The 15,163-nt window shown below is 47.5% G+C and overlaps 3 non-coding genes and 1 pseudogene across 3 annotated transcripts; all 4 read left to right on the forward strand.

Moving 5' to 3' along the window:
* Positions 1-5,346: 5,346 nt before the first annotated feature.
* Positions 5,347-5,535, forward strand: LOC142717016 (U2 spliceosomal RNA). Its single transcript, XR_012871710.1, has one exon. It is a non-coding gene; the product is annotated as a U2 spliceosomal RNA (small nuclear RNA).
* Positions 5,536-6,821: 1,286 nt separating this feature from the next.
* LOC142717004 (U2 spliceosomal RNA) lies at positions 6,822-7,012 on the forward strand. Its single transcript, XR_012871700.1, has one exon. It is a non-coding gene; the product is annotated as a U2 spliceosomal RNA (small nuclear RNA).
* Positions 7,013-8,298: 1,286 nt separating this feature from the next.
* LOC142717005 (U2 spliceosomal RNA) lies at positions 8,299-8,489 on the forward strand. The gene has a single exon (XR_012871701.1). It is a non-coding gene; the product is annotated as a U2 spliceosomal RNA (small nuclear RNA).
* A 6,405-nt stretch (positions 8,490-14,894) lies between these two features.
* LOC142717027 (U2 spliceosomal RNA) lies at positions 14,895-15,065 on the forward strand (annotated as a pseudogene).
* Positions 15,066-15,163: the final 98 nt, after the last annotated feature.

Consider the following 15,163-nt stretch of genomic DNA (forward strand, 5'->3'; position numbering starts at 1 on the left):
GAAGAAGAAGCTCGACGAGGAACCGCTGCGGAAGAAATTTCGTGGAAGAACCTCGGCCAGCAAGGAGAAGATTTGCATAGCTCCGTCCCCTTCGGGAAAGAGCTATCGAAGATCCTCCCCAAGCGACAGGAACAGCTGGAAGAAGCCATGGCCTCAACCAGCAACCCTGCCACCCAGAAGGAGAAGGCTGATGGACCAGGTGAGCCGGCCCAGGCCAGGACATCTCCTCCTGAAGCCTCCTCAAGCCAACAGGCCACCAGGAAGCCGAACCAGGCTGCTCCAACCCTGGAGCCCTGGATGAAGCAGACGGTGGCCCTGAAGCTCAAGGAGGTGGACGGGAGAGTGCCGGACATGACGGAAGAAGTGTTCTGCCAGAAGATGCTCCTGGATCAGGGCTTCGCTAAGCCGGAGACCATCAGTATCCAGGCCTTCATGACCGGGATGTTCTTCGTGACCTTCGCTTCGATCAACATCTGCAGAAGGTACTGGGAGATGGTGAAAGCGGCGAGGCCTGAATCCCCTTTCTCTCGCTTTGTGGGCAACTGCCCTGTCCAAAGAGAGGAAAGGCGGGTGACGGTCTCAATGCGGAACCCACACACCCCCGGCAAAGACATCACCACGCTCCTGAAGCGGTTCTGCACAGTGGTGAGGGAACCCACCCACATCCTGAACGGACTCGGCTTCTGGACTGGCAAGTGGTCGGTAATCGTCCGACTGAACAAGGATTCGAGCGCGGAAGACGGCCTCCAGCACCTGCCCCAGTCATTCTCGCTGGGCAACTCCTACGGCCTCATCTATTACCCGGACATGCCGCAGATCTGCAGGAGATGCAGCAAGAAGGGTCATTCGGTGAAGGACTGCAAGGAGGACGCCTGCAAGAACTGCCGGGTAACAGGACACGAGACCAAAGACTGCCCGAAACGGACAATGTGCAACCTCTGCGGACAAGCAGCCCACTCTTACAAGGACTGCCCGAAGAGGGATCGATCCTGGGCAACTGTAGCAGCGAAAGCTCCAGCCAGAGGGAACCCCGCCCCAGCCAGAGCTCCAGCGGCACAGAAGACCGGGAAAAAGAAGGATGGTAAGAAGACGACAGTCCCTCCCCCCCCTCTCCCGGCCCTCCCTCGCCCTACCCTTCCCACCCTCCCTCGCCCGGCCCTCCCCACCCCCCCGTCCCCAACCCCTGTCACCCCCACTGAGGCTCTCACCTTCTCCTACCCACCCATCTCAGTGGTCCTGTCACCTGCACCTCTCCCAACCCAGCCTCCCTTCTCCCCAGCTCCAGCAGCACTAACATCTTCCCCTCCAGCTGCTGGAGTCCTCTCCCTGGAGGATTTTCCCCCTCTTGTCTCCTCAGGTGCCATCCAGAGGAAGAGAAAGGTGAGGGACAGCCCAGCTGCTGAGTCCTCAAAGCGACAAGTCGTGGAAATCTGCGAAGATTCCCTTGCGCAGCAGGAGGAAATGGAGCAGATGGTGGAGGAACTCGTGTCTGAACCTGAGGTCATCGACTTCACAACAGACATCCAGGTGGCTACAATCCTGGAACAATTTCTGTCAGAAGGCCTGCTGGATCTTTCGGACCCGCCAGGCGAGGAGGATCCGCCCGACCGGACTGGTAACTAAGGTGTATCGTTTGCACTAACCTTCTTTATTCTCCCCCATGGCTGCTAAACTTAACATCTTTAGCCTCAATGTGAGGAGTGTTAGAGATAGGACTAGATGTCAGATGGTGCTAACTTTTCTTTCCAAGCAGTCGAGTGATGTATTTATGCTGCAGGAATGTACTCTCCCCTCTTCCAGGTCATACCATCATCTGGCCAGGCAGTGGACCCATGGCCCGTCCTACTGGTCTGGTGGGGGCGACTGTAAGTCTGCAGGGGTTGCCATCCTGATTAGGGGAAGCGTATTTACTGTTGACTCTGTCCAGGAGCTCGCCTGCGGCCGCTTGTTGGTCGTAGACGGTTCCTGGGCAGGAGAGCCGATTAGGCTCATCAACGTATACGCTCCCCCTATGAAGGCTGAGCGCCTGGAACTATTCCAGACCCTGCGGACCCAGCTCGCCACCACTAGGGCAGTGGTGATGGCCGGGGACTTCAACTGCCCCATCGAAGAGGATGGACGAAGTTCCGGCACTTCAATCAAGCTGGATGTCAGTTCCAAACTGCTTATCGAGATGGTAACCGAAGCATCCTTGCAGGACGTTGTGGGCTCCATGGGGATCGGCTCTGTGAACTATTCATGGAGCCGACCCGATGGCTCACTTCGTTCTCGGATTGACTTTGTGTTCACCTCCCGGGCAGTCAAGCAGCATGGGCACTCCATGGTCCCCTGCTTCTTCTCTGACCACAGGGCCATTCTCTTCCAGGGTGCCATCGGCCACGGTTTTCCTCCCGGCCCTGGCTCCTGGAAGCTGAATTGTGCCCTGCTGGAAAGAGAGGAGGTACTGGCGGAACTTAGAGACGCCTATATTGTTTGGAGGAATGATAAAGTTTTCTTTGACAAAACCTGTGACTGGTGGGAATATGTTAAAGTTGAATTTCGTTGTTTCTTTCAGGCAAAAAGTCGTCAACAGGCGTGTGAGAGGAAGAGAGACTTCAGAGAGATGCAGCGTCAGCTGCGATCCCTGCAAGACCTCCTTCAATGCGGCTGGGACGTCAGGAAGGAGCTGGAGGAAGCCAAAAAGGGCCTGAAAAGGCACTTTGAGGAGGAATCCAAGCGAATTGTCTTTCGTTCCAAGGTGGAGAACCTGGAGAAGGGTGAGAAATGTAACTCGTTCTTTTTCAGGAAACTCCATGCCGGCCACACGCCCCTGAAGGAACTCCGAGATGAGACCGGAAACATGCATTCTGGGAAGAAGGAGGTGATGGGAGTCGTCACAGACTACTACCGAAGCCTCTACTCCCGGAAAACCACTGACCCCGAAGCCGCCGATAAATTCCTGTCAGGTATCACTAATCATCTTGATCCTGCAGGTACGGAGGCTATGGACGTACCCCTGACGGTGGAGGAACTGCTCTCTGCCGCTAAATCCTTCAGACCCGGCAGGACCCCGGGCAGTGATGGTCTCCCAGCAGAGCTCTATGTAGCGCTGGGGGACTTGATCTGTCCGGACCTGCTGGAGCTCTATGAGGAGATGGTGGTGGAGGGTAGAATGCCACCGTCCTTGAGAGAAGGCATGATCACGATCTTGTATAAGCGGAAGGGGGAGAGATGTGACCTGAAAAACTGGCGTCCCATCTCTCTCCTGAACGTGGACTACAAGATCCTCGCCAAAGTATTGACCAACAGACTGAAGGTTGTCATCGGACAGATCATCGGATCGGACCAAACCTGCGGCATTCCTGGCCGTAGGGTGGCCGACAGTCTTGCCCTGGTGAGGGACACGGTGCATTACATGCAAAGCCGCCGTACACACGCGGCCCTGGTCAGTCTGGATCAGGAGAAGGCTTTTGACCGGGTCTCTCACGAATTCATGGGTAAGGCTCTGCGTAGGCTGCGGCTTGGCAGGTTGTTCTGTTTGTATGTTAACCTGATGTATTGCGACATTTACAGCTCGGTGCTGGTGAACGGCTGGAAGACTGACCCCTTTCCTGTATCGTCGGGGGTTAGACAAGGCTGTCCTCTTTCACCTCTCCTTTTTGTTTGTGTTATAGAGCTCTTCGCAGAGGCTATCCGGCAGAATGGAGAGATCAGAGGGATCACCGCACCAGGTCCAGGACACTTCGAGGTCAAATGCTCGCTGTACATGGACGACGTGACCGTCTTCTGCGCTGACCAGAGTTCGGTGACTGCACTCGTCCAGACCTGTGAGGAGTTCGGACGCGCTTCAGGGGCAAAAGTCAACTGCGGGAAGTCGGAAGCCATGCTCTTCGGAAAGTGGTACCTGCCTTCTCCTGCCTCCTTCCCGTTTACTATCAAGCCGGACTTCATCAAAATTCTGGGAGTCTGGTTCGGTAAGGAAGGTGCAGCCCTAAAGTCGTGGGAAGAACGCTTGGCCAAAGTCAACCAAAGGATCGGACTGTGGAGCCTCAGACAACTCACTATTGAGGGCAAAGCAATGGTCCTGCGTAACGAAGTCTTGCCTGTGCTACAATACACTGCACAGGCATGGCCCCCTCTTGCAACGGTCTCGAGGGCCATTACCAGGACTGTGTTTCGCTTCATCTGGGGCTCGAAAATGGACAGAGTAAAGCGGACTGTTATGTACAAGGAGCCCCGCAAAGGTGGGAAGGGTATACCCGACATTCCCACTCTGCTGCGGATCGCTTTTGTATGTGACTGTGTTCGTAGGACTCTGAGGACAGCAAACGGCTCTGCGGGCAAGGCCATGTCCCGCTACTTCCTCCTTCCCCTCTGGCGAGGTTTTGGCTGGGACAAGTGGGACAGCTCCTTCCCTTACAACTGGCACGCTCCCTGGTTCTACGGAGATGTCGTCCGGTTTGTGAGGGAGCATCAACTGGAGGGTCTTAAGCCCGACTTGTGGAAACCTAAGACGATCCACAAGCACATCAGAGCAAAGGACTCACTGGAGTCTGTTCCAGGGCTTCATGCCGACACGTTGGAGACTGTTTGGACTAACGTGTCATCTGGCAGGTTGACCAACGGGCACAAGGACATTTCATGGATGGCCATCCAGGGAGGACTGCCTCTTAGGTCATTCATGCATGCCCGCAACCTGTGCAAGACCCGGTACTGCCCCAGGTGCCCCTTCACGGAGGAAACATCTTTGCACATTTTCTGGCAGTGCCCCTTTGCACAGGGTCTGTTGAAAGCCTTGGAACATGAACTCAAGGACTCAGTACCCAGGAACAGACTGTCGTACCGCTCGGTACTTTATGGACTATTTCCTGGGAATACCACGGATGGAGCAATCCAGGAAGCCTGGCGCCTTATGAACTGCTTTAAGGACGCTATATGGTTTGCCAGGAACCGTCTGATTTTGCGGAGAGAGAGTGTGTCCGTCCAGGACTGCCGCAGGCTGATCCACAGCCTGCTCAGAGACTATTCCACCCGGGACAGCCCGGACGTCGATGAGGAAGAGGACTGATACTCCCCTTCCCCCCACTCTCCCTTCTTGTGTGTTGTCTTTCAATAAAGCTTCGGGCCTGTGATTTCCCCCTTCCCTATCCCCTCCTACCCACTCCCCTATCCCATCACTTGTCTGTAATGCTTTGTTGTTTGGCGTTAGTGAATGCAAGAATGTTAGTGTAGCATGTGGTGTAATGTATAGCATAGGCTAGCCTGTACTGTGTATTATACTGTCATGTTATGTTTGACGACTGTTATTATTTATTATTTGCTGCTTCATGGCTTGCGCTGCGTCGCAGTAATGTTTGTATGATGACGATTGATTGTCAATAAAGCAATTTTCAATCAAAAAAATCTGTTCTTATCAGTTTAATATCTGATACGTCCCCTATCTGGGGACCATATATTAAATGGATTTTTAGAACAGGGAGATGGAAATAGAGCTTGCTCTGTCCACTCCACGCATTGACCTGGTATTGCAGTATTTCCAGGACCGGTGCACCCTTCCCTTATGTGTTGACTAAAATCAGATTCCAAAAGTGTTTTTTCTCTTTGCCATTGTTTCTGTCTTTCTGAAGGGATCTCCCCTTTTAATCCCATTATTTCAACACCTGTTGGACAATGCATTTGTACAGTCATGTGTGATAATGAGCTCATTTATTAAATGCAATTAATGAATACATTGCCACCTCTTGTTGTGTGTGTGTGTGTGTGTGTCTTCTGTGTTTCTGTGTTTCCGGCATTTCACATTGGAACAGCTCATTCACCTTCCTTGTCTTCTCTCCGCCCTCCCTCCCTCCCTCCCTCCTAGGTAAGTTAAAGAGCTGCACCTGAGCCAGCCACTGATTGATGCAGCACCACAGTCAAATAGTGGAGTGGAGTGGAGTAGGGGAACAGCAAACAGCCATTAAAGCAGCCAGCCGCCTACCCGCCACAATGGACCTACCTGTGTACACTAGGTGGATGTGATGGAATGTACTGTCGTCCCTACATTTCAAGAAGAAGTAAGAATTGCAGTTGCAACAAACCCTTGCTTGCCTACAAAGAGAGCAGCAATTTGGATTTGTTACTATGTTACCTGGAAGAATAACAAACTGTGCAAGGATGGAGGTTGTAGGAGCAAAGAGAAGTTGTCTGTAAAGTTGGTGGATGCCTATTTTCCATTTTGCAGTCCCTTGTCTCCCTCTTGTGGCCTCCTGGAGGCAAATAAATGTGCAAAAAAAAGACAGCCTGGCGGCCGGCTGTTGCAGTGTTGCCCTCTCAGGCAACACTGAGTGACTGACTGAGCCTCACAGTCTTATATAAAGTTCAGACGGAACTTTGCACGTGTCATAGTGGAGCCCTCAGGATTCCAGAGCCAGCTTTCTGACATCATAATGGGGCCTGCCTCAGAGATAAAAGCCTGGGCCCAGGCAGTGTTGTTCAGTGCTGCTCAGCAGGCAGCACAGGACTGGATTAAAGCTGATACAAGGTGTGAAGGAACAAGGGGTGGCTGTGGGCATGCACTTGCTGCCGCTGCCAGTGTTTATCTGCATGGCAGGAGGGCATTTGGGCGTTGCCAGGAAGGCGTTTTTATGTAGATTCCTCCTCTTTCAGCACTGCATTGTGGTGCAAGCAAAAGAAGCAAATCCTGTCTGGCTTCCTCTCCGGCCTTTATTCACCTCCCGCTTAGTAGCTGTAAATGTGTGTGAGCCTGCAGGGCCCCATGGAATTGCCTAGGAGTAGGCTGAATCGCTGCAAGGGGTGAACAGCAGTATGGGACAGGCTCGGGCAAGGCAAGGGCCGCTCGGGTTATCGCTTCTCGGCCTTTTGGCTAAGATCAAGTGTAGTATCTGTTCTTATCAGTTTAATATCTGATACGTCCCCTATCTGGGGACCATATATTAAATGGATTTTTAGAACAGGGAGATGGAAATAGAGCTTGCTCTGTCCACTCCACGCATTGACCTGGTATTGCAGTATTTCCAGGACCGGTGCACCCTTCCCTTATGTGTTGACTAAAATCAGATTCCAAAAGTGTTTTTTCTCTTTGCCATTGTTTCTGTCTTTCTGAAGGGATCTCCCCTTTTAATCCCATTATTTCAACACCTGTTGGACAATGCATTTGTACAGTCATGTGTGATAATGAGCTCATTTATTAAATGCAATTAATGAATACATTGCCACCTCTTGTTGTGTGTGTGTGTGTGTGTGTCTTCTGTGTTTCTGTGTTTCCGGCATTTCACATTGGAACAGCTCATTCACCTTCCTTGTCTTCTCTCCGCCCTCCCTCCCTCCCTCCCTCCTAGGTAAGTTAAAGAGCTGCACCTGAGCCAGCCACTGATTGATGCAGCACCACAGTCAAATAGTGGAGTGGAGTGGAGTAGGGGAACAGCAAACAGCCATTAAAGCAGCCAGCCGCCTACCCGCCACAATGGACCTACCTGTGTACACTAGGTGGATGTGATGGAATGTACTGTCGTCCCTACATTTCAAGAAGAAGTAAGAATTGCAGTTGCAACAAACCCTTGCTTGCCTACAAAGAGAGCAGCAATTTGGATTTGTTACTATGTTACCTGGAAGAATAACAAACTGTGCAAGGATGGAGGTTGTAGGAGCAAAGAGAAGTTGTCTGTAAAGTTGGTGGATGCCTATTTTCCATTTTGCAGTCCCTTGTCTCCCTCTTGTGGCCTCCTGGAGGCAAATAAATGTGCAAAAAAAAGACAGCCTGGCGGCCGGCTGTTGCAGTGTTGCCCTCTCAGGCAACACTGAGTGACTGACTGAGCCTCACAGTCTTATATAAAGTTCAGACGGAACTTTGCACGTGTCATAGTGGAGCCCTCAGGATTCCAGAGCCAGCTTTCTGACATCATAATGGGGCCTGCCTCAGAGATAAAAGCCTGGGCCCAGGCAGTGTTGTTCAGTGCTGCTCAGCAGGCAGCACAGGACTGGATTAAAGCTGATACAAGGTGTGAAGGAACAAGGGGTGGCTGTGGGCATGCACTTGCTGCCGCTGCCAGTGTTTATCTGCATGGCAGGAGGGCATTTGGGCGTTGCCAGGAAGGCGTTTTTATGTAGATTCCTCCTCTTTCAGCACTGCATTGTGGTGCAAGCAAAAGAAGCAAATCCTGTCTGGCTTCCTCTCCGGCCTTTATTCACCTCCCGCTTAGTAGCTGTAAATGTGTGTGAGCCTGCAGGGCCCCATGGAATTGCCTAGGAGTAGGCTGAATCGCTGCAAGGGGTGAACAGCAGTATGGGACAGGCTCGGGCAAGGCAAGGGCCGCTCGGGTTATCGCTTCTCGGCCTTTTGGCTAAGATCAAGTGTAGTATCTGTTCTTATCAGTTTAATATCTGATACGTCCCCTATCTGGGGACCATATATTAAATGGATTTTTAGAACAGGGAGATGGAAATAGAGCTTGCTCTGTCCACTCCACGCATTGACCTGGTATTGCAGTATTTCCAGGACCGGTGCACCCTTCCCTTATGTGTTGACTAAAATCAGATTCCAAAAGTGTTTTTTCTCTTTGCCATTGTTTCTGTCTTTCTGAAGGGATCTCCCCTTTTAATCCCATTATTTCAACACCTGTTGGACAATGCATTTGTACAGTCATGTGTGATAATGAGCTCATTTATTAAATGCAATTAATGAATACATTGCCACCTCTTGTTGTGTGTGTGTGTGTGTGTGTCTTCTGTGTTTCTGTGTTTCCGGCATTTCACATTGGAACAGCTCATTCACCTTCCTTGTCTTCTCTCCGCCCTCCCTCCCTCCCTCCCTCCTAGGTAAGTTAAAGAGCTGCACCTGAGCCAGCCACTGATTGATGCAGCACCACAGTCAAATAGTGGAGTGGAGTGGAGTAGGGGAACAGCAAACAGCCATTAAAGCAGCCAGCCGCCTACCCGCCACAATGGACCTACCTGTGTACACTAGGTGGATGTGATGGAATGTACTGTCGTCCCTACATTTCAAGAAGAAGTAAGAATTGCAGTTGCAACAAACCCTTGCTTGCCTACAAAGAGAGCAGCAATTTGGATTTGTTACTATGTTACCTGGAAGAATAACAAACTGTGCAAGGATGGAGGTTGTAGGAGCAAAGAGAAGTTGTCTGTAAAGTTGGTGGATGCCTATTTTCCATTTTGCAGTCCCTTGTCTCCCTCTTGTGGCCTCCTGGAGGCAAATAAATGTGCAAAAAAAAGACAGCCTGGCGGCCGGCTGTTGCAGTGTTGCCCTCTCAGGCAACACTGAGTGACTGACTGAGCCTCACAGTCTTATATAAAGTTCAGACGGAACTTTGCACGTGTCATAGTGGAGCCCTCAGGATTCCAGAGCCAGCTTTCTGACATCATAATGGGGCCTGCCTCAGAGATAAAAGCCTGGGCCCAGGCAGTGTTGTTCAGTGCTGCTCAGCAGGCAGCACAGGACTGGATTAAAGCTGATACAAGGTGTGAAGGAACAAGGGGTGGCTGTGGGCATGCACTTGCTGCCGCTGCCAGTGTTTATCTGCATGGCAGGAGGGCATTTGGGCGTTGCCAGGAAGGCGTTTTTATGTAGATTCCTCCTCTTTCAGCACTGCATTGTGGTGCAAGCAAAAGAAGCAAATCCTGTCTGGCTTCCTCTCCGGCCTTTATTCACCTCCCGCTTAGTAGCTGTAAATGTGTGTGAGCCTGCAGGGCCCCATGGAATTGCCTAGGAGTAGGCTGAATCGCTGCAAGGGGTGAACAGCAGTATGGGACAGGCTCGGGCAAGGCAAGGGCCGCTCGGGTTATCGCTTCTCGGCCTTTTGGCTCAGATCAGGTTCATTGCCTGGTCTGGGCCGGGGGGTTCGGCCTTTTCGTGGAGTCCTATCCGACGTTTTTGGGAGCGATCACCGTGCCGTTGGGCATTCCTTTTCAAGATGGCAGCTGTGCGTAACACTATCCGTTTTGTGGTGAATGAGCAGAGGAGAGAAGAAGTTGATACTGGACATATCATTGAGAACATCCTTCTGGACCTGGCTGGAGTTAAGTTGGTAGAGGTATTCTGTATCCAAGCTTTCAGCAATATTGCTACATATGATGTATCCTTTTTTGAGGCCGCCTACTGTCTAAATGTTTTTCAGTTGCTCAAGGAGAAACACATGCATGAGGCTTTAAAATCTATTGAAGTGCAACCTCTTTTTTCAGCAGTGGAGAAATGTATTACCATCCACATGTATAACCCATTTCTGGATAGAAGGCTGGTCAGGGCCTTCTTAGCTCACTACTGTACCCATGTTAGAGGAGGTGTGGAGCAGAAGAACCTATGGGGAGTTTTCAATGGTGATATTAAGTACTGGGTCAGGCTGAAACCTGACTCCAGCTGTATTGGAGGAGTGATGAATCCTCCTGCAAATTTTTCAATTGGTGGTAATAAGGGATATCTTTATTACCAAGATATGCCATGTTTTTGCAGATCATGTTTTTCCTACGGGCATACCAAAGATGCATGTAAAGGCAAAGTATGCAGGAATTGCAAAGAAACAGGACATGAGGCTAGTGCATGTATTTCCCCATCCAGGTGTGACATTTGTGGTTTGCCGGGTCATACTTGTAGGAAATGTCCAAAGGTGTTTCCCTTTTTAGGGCAAGAGAGAAGAACATGGGGCAGACAGGTGAGAACAACAAGTTCCCTTGCTGCCACTTCTGATGCAATTTCAGAGCCAGCTGGCAGTGTTTCTGTGCCTGCTTCTCAGGACCCTGGGAAAGCTGGATTAGGAGAGGTTCTAACCTCACATACTAACAGCATGGAGTTGGGTGTGGTCCCTCCTGCAGAGCAAAGTGTTGATGAAACACCTGGGGTTATGCCTATGGAAGGTGAAGACACAGCGCCACCTATTGGGTGTGCTTCCCCTGATGATGGTGCAAGTATGCAAATTTTGTCTTTTTCTAGCCCAGAGTCAAAAATGGAAGACTCAGCTAAAGTGGAGTGGTCAATATCGGAGGAGGACGAGAAGGAGGCCAGGATGCCTAGTGCCACTAGTGCTGAAATTTTTCATAAAGTGGTCTCAAAAAGGGGGAAGTCTGGAAAGGCGGTGAAGAGACTGAAGATAGGCTTATTGGAAGATTCTGCTCATGCAAATCCCTTCTCATTGCTGGACAGTGACTCTAGTTCTAGCCCTAAGTCATCTGAGGTGGCCTCAGAAGTACCCAGCTCTCCTGGGGAAGGTTTCCTCAGTGAAGTCAATGTGGCAAATCTGGAAAGAGCTATGTATTTCCCTGGGACGTGATATGTTCTGGTTATCTCATGGCTTTCCTTTGCACTAACCATACTATGCCCGCATGTCTTTGAGATTAAAGATTGTCTCTCAAAATGTACGGGTGTTCTCCTCTGCTCACAAGCGTGCTGCAGTCCTGGACTTTTTGGCCTCTAAGGGCAGTGACATTGTTTGTGTACAAGAATGTGGTTTGTCAAAAAATCCTAGTAAAGAAGAATGGAAGTTTGGGGAAGCAATTTGGTCCTTTTCTTCCACAAATAGGAACGATGGAATTGGTATTCTCTTTAAAAATAATGAGTTTGTCATCAAACAGACTCAAATCATTCAGGAAGGAAGATGTGTCTGCGTGTTACTATCCTACAAGGGGTGGCAGTTTAGGCTTATCAATATCTATGGCCATGCTGTGAAATCTGATAGGTTGGCACTTTTTGATACTTTAAAATTTTTTCTACACGGTAAAGTTCCTGTAATTATTGTTGGTGACATTAACTGTATCCTGGAGAAGCAGGCCCGAGCTGGATCCACAGAGTCTAATGTGGACGCTACCGGAGTTTTGTGGAATAAAATTTTGCAGGACTTTGCTTTGCAGGACGCTGTCACCAGGAAACCAGGTCCATTTACCTATCATGCCGATGACGGAAGAACGGATTCTCGTCTGGACTTTTTCTTTTTTTCTACCTCTGCAATGAAATGTGTAGATTATGCGCAGGAGAGAGTGTGGTTTTCAGATCACGAGTGTTTGTTGGGGGTTTTTGTTATAAATAATTTCTTTTATGGTAGAGGGGTATGGAAGATGAATGTTAGTTTTCTGAGTGATAAAAGGGAAAAAACTAGGTTTGGGAAAAAATATGGGTTTTGGGTTAGGAAGAAAAGTTCTTTCTCTAATGTGTGTGAATGGTGGGTATGGGTGAAAAAAAAGATTGGTGGGTTTTTTAGACAGATAGGGTATAGAAGAGCGAGAAGGAAAAGATTAGAATATTCACGCTTTAATATGCGGATGACGTTCCTTCAACAATGTAAAAATTTGGGTATGGATGTAAGACACGATTTGGAAAAAACAAAAAAAGATATTAAGGAGTGGTTCCGAGAGAAAGGGAAAGAAATTATATTTAGGTCTAAGGTGGAGGTTAGAGATAATCACGAGAAGTGCACTAGATTTTTCTTTAAAAAAATGTGTGGTGGAAAAAGTGGAATGAATGTATTATTGGATAAGGATGATAAGGAGGTGTTCGGTAAGGATGTGATTGATGTGGTGTCTGATTTTTATAAAAAACTGTATGATGTGAAGAAATGTGATTTGGGCGATGATGAGGAGTTTTTGGATATTGTGTGTAATTTTGTTCCTGAAAGTGAATGTGCGTTTTTGCTTGGTGAGATTATGGATGGTGAAGTAAAGGATGTGGTGGGAAGTATGGCTAAAAATAAGTCTCCAGGGATCGATGGAATACCAGCTGATTTCTATGGGAAATATTGGGATATAATTGGGAAGGATGTTATAGAAGTTATGAGAGTGTTGTTTTCTGGGATTAATATGTGTGATGTGATGAAGAAGGGTATGGTAGTTTTGTTGCATAAAAAAGGAGACAAGAGACGGTTAGAAAACTGGCGACCAATTACTTTGCTTAATACGGATTATAAAATTTTTGCCAAGCTGATTGCGAATCGTATGAGAGATGTGATTGGGTGTGTGATTGATGAGGATCAGGTATGTGCGGTACCGAAAAGGAAATTGCATGAAAACGTGGCGTTGGTGCGGGACATGCTTGAGGATTGTAAGGGTCGGAATAAGAAGGTGATTGTGTGTGCGTTAGATTTTGAGAAAGCGTTTGATCGTGTGGCGCATGTGTTTTTGTTCAAAGTGTTAGAGAGAATGGGTTTTCCGGTTCAGTTTGTGAGTTTGTTGAAGAATTTATACGCGAATGCAAAGAGCTGTGTGCAGGTGAATGGGTTTTTTTCAGAATCGTTTAATATTATGTCTGGTGTGCGACAGGGTTGTCCGTTGTCTCCCATCCTATTTATTTGTGCGATTGAACCATTGTTGCAAATGATTAGAAATGATAAGGTTGTGAAAGGTTTGGTGGTGCCCGGGTGTGATGGAAAACGTGTGAAAGCTTTGGGATATATGGATGATATTTGCGTATTGTGTGATTCAGTGTATGATATGTCCAGAGTGAAGTTGATCGTAAATATGTTTTGTATTGCGTCTGCTTTTAAAATAAATTGGGGTAAGAGCAAATTTAAAATTTTTTTCAGTAATGAGCGGGTGAGTGATTCTGATATGGAACAGGTGAATGGTGTGAAAATTTTGGGTATTGTGTTTGATGATGAGCTGAAAGGGAGAGAAAGTTGGGATGAGTTAGGTGGTAGGATTGTGAGAAAGTTGGAAATGTGGAGAATGAGGGATCTTTCTTTTTCGGGGAAGGTTTTAATTGTCAAAAGTATTATTCTTCCTATGATTTTATATGTTGCTCTGGTTTTTCCTCCTGCTGTAGCTATGTTAAAAAAAGTGAATAGAGTTTTGTTCCTTTTTTTATGGGGGAGCGGGATTGAGAAGGCAAAGAGAGAAATTCTAATGAAAAGCAGACGTAATGGAGGCTTGGATTTCCCAAATTTGGAGATTTTCATCGGAATTAATTGTGTACGTTTTTTTGTAGAGCTTTTATTTAAAGAATCCAAGGCTTCCAGAATGTCGAAATATTTAGCTGGAACGGTGATTCAGCGTCTAAGGTGGGAAAAACGTAATTTATGTAAACCAATTGCTTTTCAGTGCACAGGGTGGTATTTGTATGTTGAAAAATTTATTAAAAAGTTCCAGCTAGAGGATGTAAGAATGGAGAGATTTTTGAGTGAAAAGAATGTTGTGAGAAGTATGTGTATGAATAATGTGATGTGTTCTGTAAATGGTTTGAATTCGATGGAGTCTAGGTCTGTGTGGAAGAAGATTGTTACGTATGATGTGTCAAATAAGCAGAAAGATTTGTTATGGATGTCGGTACATGGAGTGTTGCCTGTAAGGAGTGTTCAGAAAAGAAGAGGTTTGGTTGCATCTGAAAGGTGTCCGAGAGAAGGTTGTGGGGATGATGAGGATGTGAGTCATGTGTTTTGGTCGTGTAAGCATGCAAAGGATGTTTGGAAAAAGTTGAGTGGGTTGTGCGAAGAATTGACTGGTTTGAAGAGTTTGACGTACGAAATTGTCTTGTTTGGTTTGTGTAGTTTGGGTAGTGAAAAGGATAGAGTGTTGTGGATTTTTTTGACTTGTGTGAAAGAGGTTTTGTGGAATACGAGGAATTTGAATGTGTATAAAAGAGAAGTATTTGAGATGGAGGATGTGGTTAGTATGGTATTGGCTAAATTGTATTTTTATTATAAATGGGATCTAGAAAAAGGTATGGATGCGGAAGGGATATGGCGAATGTTAAAATGGCGGTATTTAGTTTGAGGAATTTTGTTTGACTTATTTTGTATTTGATGGGAAAATAAAATAATGAACCAGAGTGATGAGATTTTTTGAAAAATAGAGAGGTGGTTTGAACAACTACAGTTCTCGGTTTTATTCAAAAAAACCTGAATGGTTTAATAAAAAAAAAAAAAAAAAAAAAAAAAAAAAAAAAAATAAAAAAAAAAAAAAAAAAAAAAAAAAAAAAAAAAAAAAAAAAAAAAAAAAAAAAATCTGTTCTTATCAGTTTAATATCTGATACGTCCCCTATCTGGGGACCATATATTAAATGGATTTTTAGAACAGGGAGATGGAAATAGAGCTTGCTCTGTCCACTCCACGCATTGACCTGGTATTGCAGTATTTCCAGGACCGGTGCACCCTTCCCTTATGTGTTGACTAAAATCAGATTCCAAAAGTGTTTTTTCTCTTTGCCATTGTTTCTGTCTTTCTGAAGGGATCTCCCCTTTTAATCCCATTATTT

Source organism: Rhinoderma darwinii, unplaced genomic scaffold (genome assembly GCF_050947455.1).
Source record: "Rhinoderma darwinii isolate aRhiDar2 unplaced genomic scaffold, aRhiDar2.hap1 Scaffold_4528, whole genome shotgun sequence".
Taxonomy (NCBI): Eukaryota; Metazoa; Chordata; class Amphibia; order Anura; family Rhinodermatidae; genus Rhinoderma; species Rhinoderma darwinii.